The following is a 2,926-nucleotide window of genomic DNA, read 5'->3' as shown; positions in this document are numbered from 1 at the left end:
ACAGCTTGGTCCCAGGCTTGGTCTGTTACCTTGGATAATAAGGAATACACCATGTTGTATTCTATAGGTACTTACTGGCACATGTTAATGGCACTGTCAATGTTTCCATCCTCAGAAGCCCGAACGGCCAGGTGACCCCTCAGCTCATCCGAAGACACCCCCAACAGTTTGGCAAGCCTGAATATGAAATATTAAAAACACTAAATGAAGGATGGAGCTTTATGATTTAACAAAAGTTTGCAGGACCATACATCATCATCATCATCATTCATCCTCTGTAGTAGAGGTGGAGCATACGAAGTTAGCTCGCCACAACTGTCTGTCATACATTACTGAGATAAGTTCATGTCCCTCCAAGCCAGTTTCAGTTTCAATAAGTTTCTTAATAAGTGTTATGTTTGGGCGTCCAACTCTTCTCTTACCGGTATCAGGGTTCCAGAGTAGAAGCTACTGGCTCAGGTTCTTCACTACGTACTACATGACCGGCCAAGCTTAGTCGTCGACATTTGACTACTGAAGTTACATTTGGTAGCGAACCGTATAACTGTTCATTAGTAGTGTGTTTCCACCATGGTGTATTGAAAACCACTCGCAACATCTTCGTGTATGTTCCGTTTAGTTTTCTAGAATGTGACGTATTACTCGAGTGTCTATTTGCAAGCAACAACTCTTTACACTATAATGTAGTCATGTAGATCATAGGAGGTCATGTAGGTTGTCTTGTTCAAAGACTGACGTGTTGTTCACACAGACGTTTGATGTATACTGTGGTCATGTTTAATCCAAAGAACCCAGCAGGAGATATTATGATCATCATCATCATCATCAGTCGACCCCCCTAGGGGACGGGGTTTGCCGCTGCACCACTCCTGCCCACATCTCCCGGTCTGCCATGGCTGACTTTAAGTCCTCAATGTCGTACCCAGTGTCTCGTGAGAGAACACTGGGGTAGGTCAGTTTTCTGCAGTGTGTTTTCCCCCTGGGCCTCCACAGGATAAGTGAGGAGATGACCTCCTGATCCGCCCGATAGCAATGACCAGCAAACTGAAGTCGTCTTTGGCTGAGTTTTTGGGACACTTTGGGGAGATTTCCATAGATGTTGGTCAATGTTGGATGTTGTTTCCAGCTGAGGTTTTTAGCTCTGCGTAGCAGATTGGTGTAAGTACCGTCGAGTCGTTTTTCTAGGCGTGTAGTTAATGTCCAAGTTTCAGCACCATGTAGCAGAATGGGTTCTATAATTGTGCGAAATACTTGTACCTTCAGGTCAGTACTTATGCTAGACCGCCATATATTATCAAGTTTGTTGCACGCATCCCAAGCTAGAGCTTTCCTTACTGTAAAGTCCCTTTCGGTGTCCATAATGTAAGAACCAAGATACTTAAAATCAACAACTTGTTTTATACATATTCCAGACAAAGACTTTAGTTCCACAGGTGCAGGGGTAATACTTGTACTTATAAACTCTGTCTTAGATTCGTTGCAATACAGACCGACTTGTGCAGCTGCTTTCTCAAGGGACTGTAGAAGAGTTTCTGCATCCTTGATTAGCTGTGTTACTAGAGCTAAATCATCTGCAAAGTCCAGATCGGTGAGGTTCACAGCTGGGTAACGTCGACTTCTCCTAGGCTGTATTTCTATACCTTTCTCTTGCATGGTATCAAGGGATAATCGTAGAATATAATCAAGTACAATAATAGAAAAGAACGGTGCTAGTGTATCTCCCTGAAGGACGCCAGCAGTCACTTCAAAGGGACTTGTTTCACCATCAGGGGTGATAACTGTAGCAGTGGTGTCGATATATAAAGACTTGATCGCGTTGATGAAGGGTAAAGGTATTCCATACAGGGGGAGAATTTCGAACATGGTGTTTCTGTCTATAGAATCAAACGCTTTGCGGAAGTCGACGAATAGCAGTACTAGATCTCTGTTGCATCTTCTCATCTCTTCTAGGATACGGCGAATTGAGAGGATTTGAGAAATGGTTGACCTACCTCTTCTGAAGCCGTTCTGGTTTTTCCTCAAGAGTGGGTCAACTGCTGGTACTAGTCGGTTTAACAAAAGTTTGTTATAAATTTTAGCAGCAATGGGGATTAAGGTAATTCCACGGTAATTTGCGACAGAGGTAAGGTCTCCTTTTTTGGGCACTGGTATAATTCCACCCTTGAGCCATGCAGAAGGGGGTTTATGAGTAAGGAACGTAGTGTTGCACAAATGGAGAAGTAATTCGTGAAATAGTGGGTCCTTCCATATAATAGTTGGGATATTATCTAGACCTGGGGTTTTGTTGTTCGAGAAGGAATTTAGTGCAGTTTTGAGTTCATCGAGTGTAAAGAGGTCGGTCGAGATGTTGAGTTCTTCTGACACCTGTATCCTCCTAAGAGGTTCACTGCGGGGAACCTTTGGTGGTTCGCCAAGTAAAGATTTAAAGTGGTTTAGCCAGTTTGCCTTCCTGTTTTCTTGGGATCCACCCTTTATTTTGCTTGAGGGCTTTGGTTTCCGACCACTGAGCTCATTTATAGTTAACCAGGCTGCTTCGTACTGTCGAGTTGCATGCAGGTGAGTAATGTTGTCTATTTTACCTTGGATGAACTCAGCTTGAGCAGTAGCGTAGGCTTCATCAAGTTGTCTTTGTGTTTTGTTAATGTTTTTGAGGGTGTGTCTTGTTGGTCTTTTCTCTATGTAGTACCAACAGCCTTGTTCACCTTCTTGCGTGCATCTGAGACGAGTTTGTTTGAGCTGATAGGTGTATTTTACCCTTTTTCTCTTAGGTAGGGTAGAGAGGGACACCTCTTCAGTGGACTCAACAAGATTGTTGTAGGTTGTTTCAATGGCATCTGAGGTTTCAGAAAGTGCTTCAAAGCGATTTTTCACTGCCAAAGTAAATTCATCTCTTAAGGTGTGATCAGAGGTGACCAGTTTCCAGTCA

General features: G+C 43.3%; 1 protein-coding gene across 1 annotated transcript in view; it reads right to left on the bottom strand.

Annotated features, from left to right (window-relative positions):
* The window catches only part of LOC109484911 (kinetochore-associated protein 1-like), a 40,705-nt gene that overhangs the window by 9,657 nt on the left and 28,122 nt on the right, over window positions 1-2,926 (bottom strand). The gene's annotated exons all lie outside the window — the stretch shown is intronic.

The sequence above is a fragment of the Branchiostoma belcheri genome, unplaced genomic scaffold (genome assembly GCF_001625305.1).
Source record: "Branchiostoma belcheri isolate BF01 breed outbred unplaced genomic scaffold, Haploidv18h27 scaffold71, whole genome shotgun sequence".
Classification (NCBI taxonomy): Eukaryota; Metazoa; Chordata; class Leptocardii; order Amphioxiformes; family Branchiostomatidae; genus Branchiostoma; species Branchiostoma belcheri.
The sequence above is the reverse complement of the archived record's forward strand: the minus strand, read 5'-3'. Positions and strand labels throughout refer to the sequence as shown.